We start from the raw sequence: 21,575 nt of genomic DNA, 5'->3' as shown, positions 1-21,575 counted from the left end.
CGTAAACTCAGATGCAGAAAATCCTCAAAAAAGATTAGCAAATTCAATCCAGCAATGTGTAAGAAGAAAAGAATGTTTTAATTTATTTGTTTATTTATTTCATGACCAAGTGGGATTTATTCCAGGTTTGCAAGTCTGGTTTAACCTTTGAAAATCAGTCAGTATAATCCAGGTTAAAGAAGAAAAATCACATCATCATATAAATTGATGAAGAAAAAGCATCTGACAAAATCTAACATTCATTTCTGATTAAAAACAAAAAAACTTAGGAATGAGGAGAATTAACCCAATTTGGTAAGGAGTATCTACAAAAAACCTATAGTTGGTGGTGAAAACTGAATACTTTTCCTCAAAGACTGGGAACGAAGCAAGGATGTTCACTCTCACTACTGTTATAACATAGTACTGAAAGTTCTAGCCACTGCAGAAAGGTAAGAAAAAGAAATAAAATCCACACAGATTGGAAAGGAAGAAATAATACTGTCCCTATTTGAGATAACATGATTGACTACATAGAAAATCCCAAGAGATCTACAATAAACTCCTAGATCTAGTAAATGAGTTCAGCAGGACTGCAGGATAGAACATAAGATTGACAAAAATCAATTGTACTTTTATACATTAACAATAACATGTGCAAGGACTCTCCCCGAGAGTCCACATGGGATCCCTTTAAGGTTAGACAGATCAGAGCAGGGTTTGAAACCTGTCTGGCATTAACTACCTGAGTAACCTTGACAAGTGACATGTCTCTCTGAGCCTTGGTGGCTTTTTTACAAAATAGAAAGAGCAATTACATCACTGTGTGGTTCTCAGAATTTAATGAGATATGTGTAAATTGTCTGAAATATTATAGATGTTCCATCAATTCTCTTTCTCCCCCTCAGTGAAAACAAAACCAAAACCAAAAACCTTTCCCCAAATCATTCAGCTAATGAGTACCAAAGGTTCGATGAGACTCCAAGTTCCTGGCTCTCAGTGCAGTGTTCTTTCCAGTCCTCTGAATCAAAATTCCTAAATTTTAGGCAGAAAAACAAAGTTACTTTAGAAATTCTAATACATAGAATATATTAATATGTACTGCCTTGCTTGCATGAGACATAATTACTTGGTAATTTTTCCATATTCACTAACCACATTAATAATTTCAGGTATTATTATAGAAATTAGAAGACTAAATTATTGACATATATGCTATTTCTTTTCTTTAAATTTAAACAGAAAGTCTCCCTTTCTACTTCTTAAATATAGAATAGGAGTCTTGTGTGACCGATAAAATGACAGACGAAATGAATCTTTGCCCGTTGGAATGAAATTGTTCATTCTACCCAAGAGGAGCAAAAAAGATTTGTTAATAGCTTCCAGTTCCTTTTGCTCATTTGATTCAAGGACAAAGGATGCTTTCATATTCCATTTTCTAGCTTTAATCAACTATCTTTCACAGATCTGCATTCTACCATGAGTTTATTTAATGCATTATTTAATAATGTCATCCTTACAAACATTCATTATTTCTGGCATTGCATCTCACTTTTGCAAAAGTTAAGACTTTTTAAATATATACTTAACTTAAACTAGATTACCTAAGGCTGCATGCGCATTTTTGTTTCCATTGCTCAGTAACATGGTAGTACTTAAATTTCATTGGCCATGGCCTTCTTTTAAATGTAAGTTTCAGTATTAAAGACATGTGCTTATTTATCCAAATCTCCTTTAGGAAAATTACATGAGCTCCGTGCTTATGACAATGCCTGGCATAAACTGAGTTCTCAGCCAATATTAGCTGAGAGTCACTATTATTATTCCTAAAAAAGCTAGTATTCAATTCATTTTCTCAGCCTTCCATAGGGCAGAGATAATCAGAATGTTAAAGATTCACAGATCCAGGCTTCCCTGGTGGCGCAGTGGTTAAGAATCCACCTGCGAAAGCAGGGGACACGGGTTCAAGCCCTGGTCCAGTAAGATCCCACATGCCGTGGAGCAACTAAGTCCGTGTGCCACAACTACTGAGCCTGCGCTCTAGAGTCTGTGAGCCACAACTACTGAGCCCGCGAGCCACAACTACTGAAGCCCGCACGCCTAGAGCCCGTGCTCCACAACAAGAGAAGCCACAGTGATGAGAAGCCCGCGCACCGCAACGAAGAGTAGCCCCCGAACACCACAACTGGAGAAAGCCCGCGTGCAGCAATGAAGACCCAATGCAGCCAAAAAATAAATAAATAAAATAAAGTTATTAAAAAAAAAAAAAGATTCACAGATCCCACTCGCAGAGATTATGATGATGAGGTGAGGCACAAAAATCTGCATTTCTATACGCACCTTCTAGAACCTGGATGCAGGGGGTCTACAGTCTACTTCCTGAGACAGAGGGCCAAGCCTGCATTAGAGCTGGACTCTTCCACCTTCTTAGGCAACAGGGTCTGGCATGGCCAATCAGGCTTCTTTGTTATTGAAGGCTCCCAGTTTCTAGCTACAAAGGCTAAAAACACAACTCATTTAGCAGTGCCCATTCTCTACTCACATATAATTTGAGACTCATCGATTTAGTTGATCTACTGCAGAGCCTGGTGCTGATCATCTATTTTATATGTGTATTTATAAACACACCATGGGGGTGGATATCAGCTTATTAAAATGTAGAAAAATATAGGTATGCATCATGGATTTCACATGATGTTTATTCATTTACTCAAAATTATCTTATTTTAAGACAACGTCTAATCTTCATGTTCCAGCAAGAGGTCCACATCTATAGTTAAGTTTCCAGTTATTTAAATTATTACTGAGAAATAGCATCTCTGAGTCACAGAGACTCTGATCATGAAAGAAATAAATTTCAAAATGATTTGCTATGGAAATTTCCTTTCACATAAAAAATATTAATTTTTACTTCAATCTAGCACAGCAAATCAAACTCCAAAACTTTACAGTTAAAAAAATTATTGAATTTTTTTTTGACTAGATAATACTTTTACATGGTTCAAAACTGAAAAGTATAAAAATGTGTACATTCCCTCTCTACCTGGTTCCTGGCCCTCCCAAACAGGTAACCACAGCTATTAGGTTCTTCGGTTTCCTTTTTAGAATATTTTAGTGCTTGCACAAATTATGAATATATATCTGTTTTCCATTTAGTCCACCATTTTTATAGAAATGATAAATATTCTGCACATTGCTCTTTACATTGCCCTTTTCACTTGACATTATATTTTGGAAATCTTTTTATATCAGCGTATAGATAACTTTCTCCCTCCTGTTTGCAGCTGCATGGTATACTATTACATAGATGATTACAGTTTATTAAACCATGGACATTTAGGTTTTTTCTAATCTTTTGCTATGAGAGGCAAAAGATAAACTTGTTCATCCTTGCATGAATGTATCTGCAGGATAAAATCCTGGAAATGGATTGGCAAGGTTTATGAAGTTGTTGTTTTGCTAGATATTTTCAAATTCTCATCAAAAGAGATGGTACAATTTTTCACACCCATTAGACCTGTTAAAGAGAGTTTATTTCCTCAGGGTGTCATAGACACAGTATGTCATCAAGTTTTTGAATGTTTGCCAATCAGATAAGTAAAAAACGGTACCTAGGTGTGGTTTTATTTTATATTTCTCTTAGAACAGTAGTAGGGTTGAACATCTTTTCAGAATATCTTAAAAGACTCTGTAAATACAGTAAATTATGTGTACACATTAAATTATATGTATATTTCTTTTCCTGTGAACTAGTTGTTCAGCTGTCAGTTTGTCCATTTTATTGTATTTTCCAAAGACCTATTTTGAATGTAATTATATTTGCTAGTTTTTCTGTTTTCCAATTTATTAATTTCTATTTTATTTTTATATACCTTTTGCATTTCTCAGCATATCATGTTGCTGTTAAAGATGCTTAACTTGTTTTCACTCTGTTTATTGATATACGCATGTAAAGCCATGAAGTTTTCCTCTAAAAACTGCTTTAGCTATATTCTATATGTTATGATATGAAGGTTTTCTATTCCTTGTATTTTCTGTATATTTTCTATATATATTTCAGTTTGTATTTCCTCTTTGAGCCAAGAATTACAGATTGTTTTCTGCTTTTCATTTCCAGGTAGTAGGGGTTTTTATTGTTATTAATTTCTGGGTTGTTTCCATTGTAATAAGAGAATTTTGCCTATACTCTTTTAACTTTTGGGAATATGTTGAGGTTTCCTTTGTGGGCTAATATAAGGTATCAGTTCAGGGATACTTCAAACGAAGATATGTTCTCCATTATTAGGAGAGAAAATTTGATATATATTGTAGAACTATTTACTTATTAATGATATTTTAAGGTCCTCTATGTCTTGTCATATTTTTGAACCTTTTATCTTTTATGAACTGAAAGAAAACAAATCTACTACTAGTATTTTTTCTTGTTGTTTCTATGATTTCTTCTTTCTGAATGTTGCTACTATGTTGTTTGGTATATAAAAGTCATTTCTATTATGGCTTTATTTTGAATTGTACACTTTAAAATTTTTCTTTGCCTTAAATAATGTTTGTGTCCTGAATCCCACCTTGTCTGATACTTGCAATCAGACAATGATGGTGCTTACCTTTTGCTTGCATTTGCCTGACATACATTTCCTCATTCTTTATATTCAACGTGTTTGGAATAATCTTCTTTTAGATATATCTCTCGTATACAGCATAGAATTGACAAAGTCAGTCACTTGCCCCTCTTTCTCTCATTTCTTTACTGTCTTCCCAGTTCCCACCTCCTCCGTCTTTGGTTAGTAACTGAGGCTACCGGATTTGCATAGTTCACCTGGGCCATCATAACCCCTGCAGGCCTTTCGTTACACCACCCTCTGCCTTTCAGCCTTAGCTGCCAATATGCTCCAGGCTATGAGTCAGTCTTCTAGGTATAACCTGTGATGTTCACTCATTCATTCAATTAACAAATACTTATCCTCCGCCTAATTTCCCTGGTGACTACCTTTTTACACACAACAGCAAGTGGACAGGCATTCAAAGAAAAACTGTTTCATGTCAAATGTAAAGAAAGGTAATATATTTTTATCTCCAGCTGATCCTCAGAGATAAATTTTGGAGCCTGGTAAAGCCAGAGATGGATCCAGATTTCTTTCTTGGTGTGAATCGCTTTGCAACAACTCAAGAAACGAGAAAGATCCTCGGGACAGGAAAACATCTCATGACTAGCAAATCATGAATATGAACATAACGCCACAGACTGTGGAAAACAAGATGATTCGGTGCCTCGGTCCCTCATCCCTGCTCCCACACCACACCCTGGGGACTCTTTGCTTTTGCTAAAGCACTTTTCAGGGAGCTAAACCGAAGGTGCCAACTTTTATAATTCAAATATGCTTCCTACTCTCAGATTTCAGATTTATCAACCGGAGAAAATAATCTCTCGCACTCAGACAGGTCTCTGGATATGGAGCAGCCACAGAGTATGTTAGTTGGTAAGCAAAATACATTTTCATAATAATTAGGCATTCTTGGGCTTCCCTGGTGGCTCAGTGGTTAAGAATCCACCTGCCAATGCAACCCCTATCAAACTACCACTGGCATTTTTCACAGAACTAGAACAAAAAATTTCACAATTTGTATGGAAACACAAAAGACCCCGAATAGCCAAAGCAATCTTGAGAACGAAAAATGGAGCTGGGGGAATCAGGCTCCCTGACTTCAGACTATATTACAAAGCTTCAGTAATCAAGACAGTTTGGTACTGGCACAAAAACAGAAATATAGATCAATGGAACAGGATAGAAAGCCCAGAGATAAACCCACGGACATATGGTCACCTTATCTTTGATAAAGGAGGCAAGCATATACAGTGGAGAAAAGACAGCCTCTTCAATAAGTGGTGCTGGGAAAATTGGACAGATACATGTAAAAGTATGAAATTAGAACACTCCCTGACACCATACACAAAAATAAACTCAAAATGGATTAAAGACCTAATTGTAAGGCCAGACACTATCAAACTCCTAGAGGAAAACATAGGCAGAACACTCTATGACATAAATCACAGCAAGATTCTTTTTGACCCAGCTCCTAGAGAAATGGAAATAAAAACACAAATAAACAAATGGGACCTAATGAAACTTAAAGCTTTTGCATGGAAAGGAAACCATAAACAAGACCAAAAGACAACCATCAGAATGGGAGAAAATATTTGCAAATGAAGCAACTGACAAAGGATTAATCTCCAAGATTTACAAGCAGTTCATGCAGCTCAATAACAAAAAAACGAACAACCCAATCCAAAAATGGGCAGAAGACCTAAATAGACATTTCTCCAAAGAAGATATACAGATTGCCAACAGACACATGAAAGAATGCTCAACATCATTAATCATTAGAGAAATGCAAATCAAAACTACAATGAGATATCATCTCACACCGGTCAGAATGGCCATCATCAAAAAATCTAGAAACAATAAATGCTGGAGAGGGTGTGGAGAAAAGGGAACACTCTTGCACTGTTGGTGGGAATGTAAATTGATACAGCCACTATGGAGAACAGTATGGAGGTTCCTTAAAAAACTACAAATAGAACTACCATATGACCCAGCAATCCCACTACTGGGCATAGACCCTGAGAAAACCATAGTTCAAAAAGAGCCATGTACCAAAATGTTCATTGCAGCTCTATTTACAATAGCCAGGACATAGAAGCAACCTAAGTGTCCATCAACAGATGAAAGGATAAAGAAGATGTGGCACATATATACAATGGAATATTACTCAGCCATAAAAAGAAATGAAATGGAGGTATTTGTAATGAGGTGGATGGAGTTAGAGTCTGTCATACAGAGTGAAGTAAGTCAGAAAGAGAAAAACAAATACAGTATGCTAACACATATATATGGAATCTAAGGGGAAAAAAAAAAAGGCCATGAAGAACCTAGTGGCAAGACGGGAATAAAGACACAGACCTACTAGAGAATGGACTTGAGGATATGGGGAGGGGGAGGGGTGAGATGTGACAGGGTGAGAGAGTGTCATGGACATATATACACTACCAAATGTAAAATAGATAGCTAGTGGGAAGCAGCTGCATAGCACAGGGAGATCAGCTCGGTGCTTTGTGACCACCTAGAGGGGTGGGATGGGGAGGGTGGGAGGGAGGGAGATGCAAGAGGGAAGAGATATGGGAACATATGTATATGTATAACTGATTCACTTTGTTATAAAGCAGAAACTAACACACCATTGTAAAGCAATTATACTTCAATAAAGATGTTTAAAAAAAAAAAAAAGAATCCACCTGCCAGTGCAGGGGACACAGGTTCGAGCCCTGGTCTGGGAAGATCCCACCTACTGCAGAGCAGCTAAGCCCGTACGCCACAACTACTGAGCCTGTGCTCTAGAGCCCGCGAGCCACAACTACTGAGCCTGCATGCCACATACTGAATCCCACACGCCTAGAGCCCATGCTCCGCAACAAGAGAAGCCACCACAATGAGAAGCCCGCGCACCACAACGAAGAGTAGCCCCCGCTCGCTGCAGGTAGAGAAAGCCCATGCGCAGCAACGAAGACCCAACAGAGCCAAAAAAAAAAGAAATAAAAATCAATCCAAAAAAAAAAATTAGGCATTCTTCCTGGGTGGGAGGAGGCAGGTGTAAGGAGAAAAGACTAGAGAATGCTGGTACTAATACTAAAAATATTGAATGGGAAAAATATCCTGAGGACATCTTAGGCTACATTATGGAGGCCCAGGCAGGTGTTGTATAAGGGTGAAGGGGGTTTGGGGTAAGAAACACATGGTTCTATCAGTTTGCTTTTATTTCTTCTCTTTTCATAAAGGTGTGGGCACCAAGAAATTTTCTGCTCTAGGAAAAACAACACAAACACTCTGATCAATGGTGGCCCCCCTCAGCCTCAAGGTCAGGTACCGAATCCGGAGGGTGGGCCTTGTGCTGAATTGAAAAGTGCGCTCCCCCACCCCCCTCAAAAAAATGAAAACTGCGGCCCCTTCTACAGGAAGCAGCTGCTCCTTGGCTCCAGCCAAATGCCCCCATGCGGAAGCCAGGGCCCAGTGTGGGCAGCTCTTCCAAGTTTTGCAGAAAAAAATGGACATCAAGGTTCTGAACATGAAGCCCCTTGATTTTTGAATGTTGAAGATTCATTTCATTTTGCAAAATACTATGCATGCCAAAGAAGACAGTGTGACCCACGAGCCGCTGGTGTGTGACTCAGACACGTAGAGAAGGAGATGAGATTTATGTCAATGTACCACAGTCATGCCAGCAATTTCAAAGACGTTGATCCTACTACTAAAAGTACTGCACAAAAATGCCTCTGCAGCTAGTGTATATAAAAGAGATAATCAACAAGGACCTACCGTATAGCACAGGGAACTCTACTCAATATTCTATAATAACCTAAATGGGAAAAGAATCTGGAAAAGAATAGATGTATATGTATAATTGAATCGCTTTGCTATACACCTGAAACTAACACAACATTGTAAATCAACTATACCCCAATATAAAATAAAAACTTTAAAAAATGTATCAATTAAAAAATGGGGGGAAAAAAGCCTCTGTGGGTCCAGGTCCCTTTGCAAGGATGGGGCAATTTGCTGGCTCTGGCCCTTGTGAGCAACCAGTGAAGTTGTCTCCCTGAAGATCACAGTAAGTGCCTGGCACTCATTCCCCACTTGCAAGCACAATGTTTACCATGGGGCAAAGGGTGGTTTTATTCAAAGAGAAGAAAACTCACCATCTTCGATCTTGTGCAACAACAGTCAAAGTTGCTTCGTGCTCCGAGTGCCTCTCACAGGCTGGGGGAAACGCTTAGTTCAAACAGGAGCTTCGGGAACTTTCAGTCCTAACATGGAGGAGACGCTCCACCAAGTGTCTCCCTGGGTGAGGCAAGCTCTGGCCCTGTCTTCTGCTGGGTTTCTCTGTGGCCTCAGGGTTCACACTCAGCTCTTATGACCTTTGGGTCCACTTTTGCTGCTTCTAGATGCCTTTCTTGGTTTGGCATTTTATGAGAAGTCCTGGGAGTTCTTCCTGAGCCGTGCAGCTGTGTGGAGATTATACCAGTCAGCAAAGTCTCTCCCCATCTCTCTCCCTAACATTTACCAAAGACTGTTCTCTTTGCGTGATGCTGATTAAACAGGGCCTCCTTTCAACTCCATCCTCTCTGCTTCCTGCAACTCTTCTGTGTTTTCTGCTTTCCACCACCCTGGGGAATCACGTCCCTTAGGATTTCTGGGCAAAGAAGCTGTCCCTTTGTCAGGTGTCTGCCTCTGTCACTGACCACGCTCAGAAGGCACACAAATCCATCCTAGCCCTGCTGAGCTTCCACTCTGGCCTTCAGTGGCCTATTTGCAAAAGATACTCCTTAATTTTCCAGAAACTATCAGAGTTCCCGAGTTCTCCTCCAAGTTACTTTCATGTTGTGCTATAAAGGTGGGCAACACCAAGTTACCAGAGATGCTATGACTCTCAGCCCCATGAAAGTGGTATTCTAAATACCCCTTTAGGTATGTATGTCTTCGAGGCGTGCACCCAACTCTTCCAAGTACAACTGTAGAGAGAGGTCAGAATTCCCAAGCCACACGTGCTCCAGCTAACTGCAGTTATAAAGTGTACACCCTGCAGCCATATAAAATCTATTTCAGAACTTCTCGTAGTCAGGAATGTGAACGCATAAATCACTGTAACTTGCTAAAACTTCATTTACCTTTTGATAATTTCCGATTATCACTTTGATGAGTCTCACATGAGTTACGTTAAAAATGGTTTGTAATACCTTTGGTTTCTTGAGTCTCTGTTGATTTCCATTCACAATTTTTGGTGGGACCAGAGGCTGTAGAGCTCAGTGTCCCTAAGGAGACAGCCTGTCTTCTAGCCCAGATCCTTCACTGAAGGAGTTTACCCATTTATCCATTCACTCCATAAATATTTATTGTGTGTTTACTATGTTCTAAACACTGTCCTAGATGTTAGGAATACAAAGATGAAAAAGACACAAGTCTTGCTTTTAAGATTATAACAATGACTTTTATGGTAGTCGGAAAGTTCTGTTTAAATGCTTAAATTTCATACTGAGTTTCAGTTATAACTGAAACATTTATATTAAATCAAAGCTGGCTTATAATTATTAAGGTGGAAACACTGGTCTTGGTAAAAATGTCAAGTCTGGCTTCACCCTTGTAATCCTTAATGATAAACTTCTTTGTGATAAACAGCCCTCTAGCCTCTGGTCCCCTCTCCTGGTTTCCTGCCCAGTGACATAAAAACTTTCACGTGTATAATTTAAAATAAAATCAGAGGGACAGTTTCTAACTTTACAGAAGCTTAAGATGTCATGGGTGATTTTATGGATTAAGGTGAAGACATATTCATCCATCACTTAGTTAATATTGATCCAGCTCAGGGCCAAATAGAGATGATGGACAAGTGAGCTGGTGCTTCCAAGGTATGTGGGTGACACCCTGAGAGAGAGATGCCCACAGAACCACAAACATGTAGGAGAGACCAGGAAAAGAGCTGGGGGAGTTTTGCATCTCTTTTTTGCTTCCCAAGTTCTGGAATTCAACAGGCTTGGAGAGCAGAGCTCATTTCAGCCTTGGGCATATTCACAACAGACACTTGAGTTTATTAAATAAAGTGGGTTAAGCAAGAGGTGAGGAGTTCCATAGAGTTGGAGGTGGAGGGAGTGGCCCTCAAGGAGAGTTTGGGGTCCTTTCCTTCCCCTGGATCTTTTTGTCACCTGTGTTCTGACACACTGATGGCTTCTGGGACCCTTTTCCATGTCAGTGCATGCAGGTTACAAAAAGAGGTAGAAGGCAAGGAGGACATCTTTGCAAACAGTCCTGGGTTAGGAGGTAGGGACCATCTTGATTCTAATTTATTTTTAATAGCCAGGACAAAGTGTATTTAATTACATTTGCCTTAAAACTTTCCCAAACGACAACTATATTGGTCAAATAATTAGCAACTCAATGTACATTTAGGGAGGGCCTAATATACACCAGGTAGAGAACTAGACACAAGACGCAATGGTGAACGAGCTAAAGTTTTACTTATTGAAAGCTTAGGTAGGAAAAACAATACTCCGAGAACATGTACATTCCATCCTCTGGAGCAGTGACTTTCAAACATTATTGTGCCTACAAATCACCTGGGAACCTTGTTAAAATGAAGATTCTACTTCAATAGGCCTGGGGTGGGGCCTGAGATCTGGCATTTCCAGCGGGCTCCGGGGGATGCTGACGCTGCTAGTCCGAGGGCCACATGCTGAATCACAAGGCTCTAGAAAACTAGTTAAAAATCAGCCCAGGCTAAGCCAGGTGTGTGGAATCTTGTGTGTGTACCTGGGATGCCATCTCCCTCACCTCTCCACTCTGCTCCCCTCCTCGACATCCATACGCCTGTAGAACTAACTCCTTCCTAAAGGTTTTGTGGGGTATCCTGGACATGTATTAAGAGAGGGCAGGGGCTTCCCTGGTGGCGCAGTGGTTAAGAATCCTCCTGCCAATGCAGGGGACACGGGTTTGAGCCCTGGTCCAGGAGGATCCCACATGCCGTGGAGCAACTATGCCTGTGCACCACAACTACTGAGCCTGTGCTCTAGAGCCTGTGAGCCACAACTACTGAGCCCGTGTATGACAACTACTGAAGCCTGTGTGCCTAGAGCCCGTGCTCTGCAACAAGAGAAGCTATCGCAATGAGAAGCCCTCACACCGTAACAAAGAGTAGCCCCCGCTCACCACAACTAGAGAAAGCCCATGCACAGCAACGAAGACCCATCGCAGCCAAAAATAAATGAATAAACGAAATTTATAAAAAAAAAAAAAAAAGAGAGAGGGTAATGTAGAAAACAGCCCTAGAAAACTCACTTTTTTAATATATGATATATATATTTTCTTAATTTATTTATTTGGCTGCATGGGATCTTCGCTGCTGCGTGCGGGCTTTCTCTAGTTACAGCAAGCGGTGGCTTCTCTTGTTGCAGAGCACAGGCTCTAGGCGTGTGGACTTCAGTAGTTGTGTCACGTGGGGTCAGCAGTTGTGGCTCACGGGCTTAGTTGCTCCGCGGCACGTGGGATCTTCCCGGACCAGGGCTCGAACCCGTGTCCCCTGCACTGGCAGGCGGATTCCTAACCACTGTGCCACCAGGGAAGCGCGAAAATTCACTTTTGTGTCGACTCTAACAATGTCTTCTAGAGGGCATTACTCATGACCTCACTCACTGCCTTCAGCAGCTACCAGAGAAGAAACTCCTCTTTGATCTTCCTCTCAAGAACAGTTCCACTTCTAAGCCCTTGGTAGGTATTAAGCACAGGTACATTGTGAATCCAGGCAGAACTGCTTGGATTTCCCTTTTGCATAATAACTAATAGGAAGCTTAAGTTCAATATTGTCACCCATCTAGGACATCATCAAATATACATTTTTGCTTTCACTTAATTCCTCGTTCCAATTTGGGCCCTATCTTATTTTTCTTCTTTCACTCCAAATGTATGTGCTTTTGATATTTTATGCAACATTGTAAGCTACTTATATTCTTCTGGGGGTAATATATATAGCTATATATTACTAAAAATAATAACCCTATATGAGAATTTTTTTTAATAGCTCTGAGTAACTTTCTGCCACCATTCTGTGTTGGCCACCGCGACCTGTCTCTAGGAGGAGATATGTCAGGTTACCTCATCTAGAGGAATTCCTTCCCTGTTCCAAGCTAGCCCCCTACGGCTTCATAAAACACGGAATTTTCACATTATACCCACTCCTGTAACTAGATCAAGAATTCCATTAAGGCAAGGATAACTTACACGTCTTGTTTGCCACGTCATCAAGCAGAATGCATGATACACAGGTAGCACTCGATAGATTTTAGTGATGTTGCTTATAGGAGTGATGGGTTATGATTCTAATCATTCAAAATAGGATGGGACTGCAAAAAGTTAATGGAGAGTTTCATAAATAAATACTTCATTAACTAAAACATAGTTTGGTGGGACAGGGGTGGATCTCAAGATACCTAAATGTTCTTTTATCTATATTCTGACTGATTCTGATTGATGTGGTTGTTTGAAGTTATACAAATTGATAATTTGAAAAAAAAAAACCTTCAAATTTGTCTTCTGGATACACTTTATTTTCCCTTTCTAGATAATTCCTTTACAGAGATTCATATAATTTCCTGACTTCTGTACAGAATGATTAAGATATGTGTTTGATGTTTGTTTACCATGAGCCATGTACCATTATCTTCCTAATTCATGTAATGTTTTTAAAGTAGAAAATGTCAGGCAGTCGGAACTTTTAAGTCCTGTTTTTCTTCCTTTAGCAAGGAAAGTCACACATTGAGGCAGGTTTTAGAACTACTACGAATAATCCCAAGTTAAGGAAAAAGCTGGTAACTCATACTACTACTCATATTACTTGGCCAGATTTGGGGAAACTTGTGTGGAATTTGGGGAGATTAAAGGTCTACGTGAGAAATTGCCTACTTCATGTTAAAGACATCTTGTGGGGTCACCTAGTTCATAGGTCCTGTTGTTGCCATGTCCCTTTATCAGGTTCCTAAGGTTGTCTTTAAACTCTAGGTGTTTTAAAAGCCAGGGTTGGGCTTCCCTGGTGGCACAGTGATTGAGAATCTGCCTGCCAATGCAGGGGACACGGGTTCGAGCCCTGGTCTGGGAAGATCCCACATGCCGCGGGGCAGCTGGGCCCGTGAGCCACAACTACTGAGCCTGCGCGTCTGGAGCCTGTGCTCTGCAACAAGAGAGGCCGCGATAGTGAGAGGCCCGCGCACCGCGATGAAGAGTGGCCCCCGCTCGCCACAACTAGAGAAAGCCCTCGCACAGAAACGAAGACCCAACACAGCCATAAATAAATAAATCAATAAATTAAAAAAAAAAAAAAAAAACCAGGATCAAACTAGCCTCCTTTCCAAACTTTCCTGGAGTCCGTTCTTGAAAATCACCCACCTCTGGCAGAGATTTCAATAGGGAAAAGAAGTAAAAAGCCCCCAGACCATTATAGAAATTAGAAAGTCATCGATGCCTCAGGACCCACCCCAAGGAGCCAAATGTCTAAGAAACTGAGACTTTTTTCCCCCAGATAGGTATGAAATCTTGGACATCATTGGTGGTGGTGGTATTTAGAAAAGACGAGTTTTGGCAAGTGTGTTGTCAACAATATGCATATTCTCCAAATGGATGGCTCACCTACCACCAACTAGGAATGCTGAGGTCTTCCCTAATATTGTTTCACTCATCTTCACAAATATTAAGGCTAAGTCCACTGTAGTCAACTTAAGCCATCTTGCATTGTTTGTTCTTAATAGAATTTCATTTTAATAATGTCAGAGCTACAGACACCCCAGAGTACGTCTGAGCCGCCTAAGGAAGGAAGGACATTAACACCATGAAGCATCTTTCACGGGCTTCCCTGGTGGTCCAGTGGTTAAGACTGCTCTCCCAAAGCAGGGGGTGTGGGTTCCATTCCTGGTGGGGGAACTAAGATCATACATGCCCTGTGTCAGGGCAAAAACAAAAAGCAAAAACAGCACAAGCTGCCAGGCGAGGCTTGCTCACCACCCTGGGCCCAGCCTAGAAAGCTGGTAGGAGGGGCTTGTTGCTGCCTTTCTGGTGGGATGGAACCCGCTCGGTGCACCCGTTTGCACAGCTCACCTGGCTGGCCCACCAGGCTGCAGGGCGCGGATAGGCAGGTGGAGGTGCCGGTGACTTTCTGGGGCTCACGCTACGGAGCCTCCTGTGTCAGCTGCCAGAGGGGGCGGGTCATGCACCCAGGAAGTGTCGGGAGCAGACACCCTGTGGGCAAACTTTGACCACTGGGAGTGGGAACCAACACATAATTTTTTCTCCCTTCCTCTACCCAGACGGACTGTACCAAGAGTTGCAGACTCTTGGGAAGCAGAATCATGAGAATAAGCAACAGCTACGCTTGGTTCAAAGTTGTGGCCTCCTGATAACGCACCGGCAGGTTTGTCTCTCTCCTTCCTGGCCTCTCTGCCGTTTAACCCTCATACGTGTTTCCCTGGGATTGCATCCCCCATGAAAGTGTTAGCACATAAGCTTCTGCCTCAAGCTCTGCTTCCTAGGGAAATTAGGCTAAATCAGGTATATAGTTTACCTCCAAAAAAAATCCTTGAACAATCCTGAAAAATAAGTGGTTGTCATCTTCATTTATATGGATGAGAAAAATGAGAATATTGGTGGTAAGTAACTTAGCCAAGCTGTTAAAAAGCTGAACCAGAATTCACCCAGGTCCGACAGTATTATAGAACTCAGAAAGCTGCAACAAGCACCTACAAAGCCAGACCTTATACTTGCTTTTTTTAAGTTCAAATTCTTCCATCTGGAAAATGGAACCATAAAAAGTACAGTCTACAATATACTTAAAAGTAGCCTTTTGCATTTATTTTTTTCTTCCATCATTACTGCCATTGCTATTATCTTACGTTTCTCATAGATTATGCTGGACCACATAACCAGGTATTAGATACACTTTTTCATTGTAGTAATTCACTGCTAGTATAACAAGGGGAGAAAGATATTGTATTGAATTACCTGTAATTTAGAATATAGTAGACGTCTATATACAACCAAATGCATGTATTGGCCTGCAAGTTGAAAAATATAAGAAATATACAAGACAGGGTCTTCAATTTGCACATGACAGAAACCTAATTCAAGCCAGAAAAGGGAATTTCTTGGAAGGGTAGCTAGTGGAATTGAAGGAAAAGCTCACAAGAGCCTGAATAGTGAAGTCGTGGGAAGGTCTCCAACTCTCCCTGCGTAAGTCTTACACCCATCCCTTGACCATTCTCTGTGGCCAGGGGAATGGGGTTCTACCACCGATCCAGCCTGGGCCCCGTGTCCACCTCTGTGGAGTCTGATGGAATGGGGTGTGTGATGTTGTGATTTATAACAAGAAATATGTATTTGGTAGTCCTTTCATTTCTGGCACAGAGCTCCTAAAACCCTTGGAATTTCTTAAGTGATAATAGTGATAAAGGTGTCTTGATTTTCATAACAAGTCCTTTCAACCACACCTGAACTTATGTTAATGAGATGAATTTTGGAAAGTATTTAAGGATGGGGGCTGGTTGCCAGGGGAACCAACCACGTGATTAAGAGGGTTGGAACTTTCAGTCCCATCCCCTGACCTCCTAGGAGAGGAAAGGGGCTGGAAATTGACTCAATCACCAATGGCCCATGACTTAATTGATCATGCCTCTGTAATGAAGACTCCATAAAAACCCAAAAGGAGAGGGTTTGGAGAGCTTCCAGGTTGGTGAAGATTTATGGAGAGAGCATGGAAGCTCTCCCTTTTCCCTTGCCTTACGCATCTCTTCCATCTGGATGTTCCTGAGTTATATCCTTTTATAATAAACCAGTAATCTAGCAATTAAAATGTTTCTCTGAGCTCTGTGAGCTGCTCTAGTAAATTCATCCAAGCTGAGGAGGAGGTCGTGAAAACCTCCAGTCTATAGCTCACTAGTTAGAAGCACAGGTGACAACTTGGACCTATGATTGGTGTATGAAACAGCTGAGGGGGTGGTCTTGTAGGACTGAGCTCTTAACCTCTGGAATCTGATATTATCTCCAGGTAGACAGTATCAGAATTGAGTTGAATTGTAGGACACTCAGCCGTCGTCCAAGAATTGCTTGGCGGTGTGGGGAAAAACTATCCACACATTGTAACTGGCAACCATCCCTTGACCATTCTCTATGGCCAGGGGGATGGGATTCTACAACTGACCCATACTGAGCCTCATGTCCACCTCTGTGCAGTCAGGTGGAATACAGTGGCAGGTATATTTCTAGAACAGGTAGGGAGGAAAGGAAGTTGGATATATACAGACAAACATATACAAATAATCCTACAACTCAGAGAAACAAAATAGAACACATGAAACAATTACAGCCTGATTGGGTGCTAAACAGACCAGATGTTTAGATTTGCAAAAAAAAAAAAAAAAAAAAAGATCGTAGCATGAAGGAGAACTTCATAGACTGAGTGAAATTGTATTAATTCAAGTATGTATTGTAGGTGGAATTTTATGTATTAATTCAAACATGTATTGAGTGCTTACTCTGTGCCAGGTATTTTTCTAGACCCTGGGACTAGAGCAGTGAACAAAACAGTAAAAAGTCCCTGCCATCATGAAGCTTACATTGTATAGAGTGAGACAGACGATGAACAGGATAAAGAAGTGAAGTACAAGTATATGGTATGTTAAATAATAAGTGTTTTGTGGGGGGGAAAAGCAGCTTAAGATGTTCTTTGAAGTTGTTCTTTAAGGACTGAGAAAGGAAGAAGGAAAGGCATTAGAGGAGAGACTAACCAAAACAAAACAAAAAAGCATGATTGGAAGACGAGTTGTTGTATATGAAGGCTGTAAAATTCCCAGTGGTAAATTCAACATGACCAGAAAACAAACCATCATTCACAATTTCTTGCACACTTGGGGTAAGAACTGCATTCATGGACGTCATCAGCAAAGCACAGAAACTAGAGCATCACTGGAAGCCAGTATTCATGGATGGCACACTGGATGATGCAGAATCACAAGTAACGACATGGCCAGAATGAAATAAGTGGAATTAGGAACAGGCAAGAAGAGTTATATTAGTTCATGGTTGGGAAGAACCACGGCAATTTGTGAGTAATAACAGCATTGCTATCCTTTCTCGTGATGGGGGATGTGAAATGAGCCAGAAACAAGGCATTTGACAACAAAGAACAGGAAGAGATATTTCCTGGACCTGAAGAGGAAGAGATGGTGCCTGGACAGTACTAACGAAGACCCTCCAGGAGCGCCGACTGGACACTAAGCGAACACTTAAGTTCTTCTTCTTAACCATTATTATAAATCTTCATGATAAATCACTACACCTCTCATGGCACCATTAATTTTGTAGTATACTCTTCAGTTAGATTGTTTATATAGATGGGGTCCTAGCAAAAAATGTCCACCCAGACCCCTGCTTGCTCTCGGGGTGGCCCTGACCTCTGCACAGATTTCAACATCTGACTCAGTGATGCCCCCAACACACGCTCCACAGCTCCCAATCTCTAGTTGAAAATCACAAGTAAGTTAGAGTCTTTCTAGACAATTATTGGGAAAAAAATCAAAACTTTGATTTCGAATCAGAAAAGTGAAATGAAAACTTTTCCAAAGAGGTGTTAGCGGTCACCTCTGGGGAGGTGGCACCTAGGTGAGGAGGTGAGAGCTTCTGATCATGTTAATTTCTTGCCCCAGGGAGTGGTTCCATGGCTATATTCCCCTCGTAATCATCCCTAGAGTTGTATATTTATGATCTGCATACTTTTCTGTAGGCATCTACACTTAACTAAGAAGTTCACCACACAAAAATGAAAAATCACCCATAGACATAATTCAATTCTGAAGTAAAATCATTTTACAGTATAGAGTCCAGTGCTCGGGAAGACAGTCTGTGCCCCAGCGTTGCCTAACGATGAATGTGGTGGATCTCAAGATAGGCTAAGCCCTTCCTCTTAGCTCTCCCCTAACAAGCCAACCTCACAATTACACTCAGCTCTGTCTCACAGCACTTCTCCACCCTGCTTCATAAAATAGGAATTCCTGTAGAGGTTGTGTCCAGACATGCACATTGCAGACTGACACACAGGGCTTGGAGAACTTCCCAGAGGTGGTTTAAGAGTGATTATATAACATTTTAAGTCTGTGTTCCTTTTTCAGGCATAACTGAACCTTTGCCAAAATAACTAATTGCCAGTCCTTTCCCACTGACCCAAATAAAAACATGATAAATAAATTACAGTTCTGCAGCATATTCTCAAAACACACACACACACACACACACACACACAACCTGGCATTCGAATGACATCACAGCCCTCTGTGGGAACACCTCACATCCGCACATTCACTGAAGAGCTTGATGCTGAAGGATGTCTTTTAAAATCATACCACCTGTTGCGAGAGTTGAGGCGGTGGGGGAAGAAATGAATGTCGTGAAGTAAAAGAAACCAAAACAACAACAGAAGAACTACTTCTCTTTTGCCCACCAGTTTTGGTCAGAAAAAGAAAACAAGGAATTTTAATAAGTCAACGTGTTTTAGGGAAGCCATGAAAATAGGCATGTGTCCATGTGCCCAAAGGCCTAATGAGATGCAAGCAGCAGACCTGAAAGAGATTTAATACGTTCCTGCCTTCCCTTCCAGTTGCCTTTATGTCTGGACTTTAAAGAACTCTGGCTTTATGGAGGAACACAGAGCTTGCAAGAGGCAGATGCATGGGTTCTCTTAGGTGATGTTTCTCAATGAACATGGCAGCTGGGGGGGAGGGGCAGGAGCTGGAGGAGGGGCAGTGTGCGACCACCGGCTCTTTGAGAGTCAGCAGCTCTCCCCAAATCCACATCCAGCGGCCTCGCTCTGGTGGCCTGAAGTCAGCCATGGCGGGAGTATTTACACCCCTGAACTGGCAAGAACTACAGATCATGGCTTTGGTGGGGGGTGGGGGTGGGTGGTGAAAACAGCTGGTTACTAACTATTAACTAGTGCCCCATGGAGCAGGAACCTGGCAACATCTGAAGTGACTGTGTACTCAGTGAGGGTAGTTAGCTAGCTCATTCAACTACCTCCCCTAACAGAAGCTACCTCTTGGGCTCCAGCATGGATAGAAACGGGAGGGGACAATCCCACTGTATCCTGTGCAAGTTCAATCATACCCAGAGTGTTGTACTTTAAGGACAACTTGGAAAAATTACTCTGTGCCCAGGGAGTACCATGAATACCTGAAATAACTGAGCACATTTTGTCCAGGAAAAGAACAGACTCATGAGAGAAAACTGTCTACAAATGCTTAGAGGGCATTCACGCATTCGTTCATTCGTTCATTCGTTCACTCAATAAATATTCATAGAATGCTTCCTATGGGTAAAGTGGGGATTCAATGGTAAGCAAGATGCCACAGTGTTTGTCTTCCTGAGTTTACATTTGGGGAGGAGAATGATAAAAACAGGTAAGCAGATGATTTGTTTTTAAAGCTCACATGAGCTTTAAAATCCTGGGAAGAAAATAAACAAGAAAATGAGATAGAAAAGAACATAGGAGACAGAAAATGCCCTAGGTATGGTGGTCAGAGAAAGCCCCTCTGGGAATGTGATACTAAGTTGAGACCTAAAGAAACAGGAACTAGCACGTGAAGAGAGAGGTTGAGAGCACGCTAGGGAGAGGACCCAAGAATGCAAAGGCTCTGGGCGGCAAAGAGTGTGGTGTGTTTGGACCCTAGAGTAGAGTAGTGTGGCCTCAGGGAAGCAAGCGCGGAAGACGGCCGCTCAGGCCAGAAACGGGGAGGTGGGCGGGGTAAGTCACGCTGGCCTTGGGGACAACCGTGGGGCGGAGTCTGGCCTTAGGTCCAAGACCAAGGGAGAGCCACTGAAGGATCTGGAGAAGTTCAAGAATGAGCGAGACAGGCAGGGGTGTGTGTGTGTGGGGTGTGTGTGTGTGTGGGGGGTGTGTGTGTGTGTGTGGTGTAGGTGTGTGTGTCTGTGTGTGTGTCTGCGTGTCTGTGGGTGTGTGTCTGTGCGTCTGTGTGTCTGTGTGTGTGTGGTGTAGGTGTGTGTGTGTGGTGTGTGTGGTGTAGGGGTGTGTGTGTGTCTGTGGTGTGTGTGTGGTGTGTGTGTGTGGTGTAGGTGTGTGTGTCTGTGGTGTAGGGGTGTGTGTGTGTCTGTGGTGTGTGTCTGTGTGTGTCTGTGTGTGTGTCTGTGTGTGTCTCTGTGTGTCTGTGTTTGTGTCTGTGTGTGTGTGGTGTAGGGGTGTGTGTGTGTGGTGTGTGTGTGTGGTGTGTGTGTCTGTGTGTGTGTGGTGTGTGTGTAGGTGTGTGTGTGTGTCTGTGTGTGTGTGGTGTAGGGGTGTGTGTGTGTCTGTGTGGTGTGTGTGTGTGTGTGTGTGGTGTAGGGGTGTGTGTGTCTGTGGTGTGTGTGGTGTGTGTCTGTGTGTGTGTGTCTGTGTGTGTGTGTGGTGTAGGGGTGTGTGTGTGTGGGGTGTGTGTGTGTGTGGTGTAGGGGTGTGTGTGTGGTGTGTGTGTGTGTGTGTGGTGTAGGGGTGTGTGTGTGTCTGTGGTATGTGTGGTGTGTGTCTGTGTGTGTGTGTCTGTGTGTGTCTCTGTGTGTCTCTGTGTGTCTGTGTGTGTGTCTGTGTGTGGTGTAGGGGTGTGTGTGTGTGGTGTGTGTGTGTGTCTGTGTGTGTGTGGTGTGTGTGTGTGGTGTAGGGGTGTGTGTGTGTGGTGTGTGTGTGTGGTGTGTGTGTGTCTGTGTGTGTGTGTGTGTGTAGGGCCGCCCGGTGGAAGCGCAGAGATAGTGGGTGTCAAGGGGTCAGATTTCCGCTTTAGGGAGGCTTTTCTTTGGGGTTTAGCTCCCAGCCCTCGCGCCAGTCACACGTGCCTGCCGGGCTGGGTGGCGCCCGTGAACTTGACGACCCCAGCGCGCAGCGTGCATCACTGCACACGGTCGGGAGCCACCACTCACGTCACGGCCTCTGCAAACGCCGCGCACGCGCAGCACAGCAGAGCTGGTGGCCCAGCACGG

The 21,575-nt window shown here is 42.2% G+C and overlaps 1 long non-coding RNA gene across 1 annotated transcript; it reads right to left on the bottom strand.

The window, feature by feature from the left end:
- Positions 1-6,279: 6,279 nt before the first annotated feature.
- On the bottom strand, positions 6,280-14,209 carry LOC309661191. Its single transcript, XR_014263891.1, has 2 exons — positions 13,910-14,209; positions 6,280-13,597 (listed from the first exon to the last, which is right to left on the bottom strand). It is a non-coding gene; the product is annotated as an uncharacterized lncRNA (long non-coding RNA).
- Positions 14,210-21,575: the final 7,366 nt, after the last annotated feature.

This window comes from Balaenoptera physalus (assembly GCF_965194825.1).
Source record: "Balaenoptera physalus genome assembly, chromosome: 5".
NCBI lineage: Eukaryota > Metazoa > Chordata > Mammalia > Artiodactyla > Balaenopteridae > Balaenoptera > Balaenoptera physalus.
Note: the sequence above shows the minus strand (reverse complement) of the source record. Positions and strands in the feature narration are given on the sequence as shown.